This window comes from Antrostomus carolinensis, unplaced genomic scaffold (assembly GCF_000700745.2).
Source record: "Antrostomus carolinensis isolate BGI_N321 unplaced genomic scaffold, ASM70074v2 scaffold31156, whole genome shotgun sequence".
In the NCBI taxonomy this organism is placed as follows: domain Eukaryota; kingdom Metazoa; phylum Chordata; class Aves; order Caprimulgiformes; family Caprimulgidae; genus Antrostomus; species Antrostomus carolinensis.
In genome coordinates this window covers 26,585-26,787 of record NW_010323030.1, presented here as the reverse complement: position 1 = coordinate 26,787, position 203 = coordinate 26,585, and positions in this window count along the sequence as shown.

Genomic DNA, 203 nt, shown 5'->3' with positions numbered 1-203 from the left:
CGGCAGCCGTTTGCTCTTGCAAGACTCCTAGTTCGCAAAACGCCATCGGCTAAGGCGCAGGTCAATAGATAAAAATACATATATTTTCAATATGTAGGTGCGTGTGACAAAGATAATATTTAACCCGCTGTGTACCGCTTCCACCCGTCAAGGGGACATCCCTCCTTGACGAGCACGCAGCGGGAAGGCAGAGGCAGGCAGCC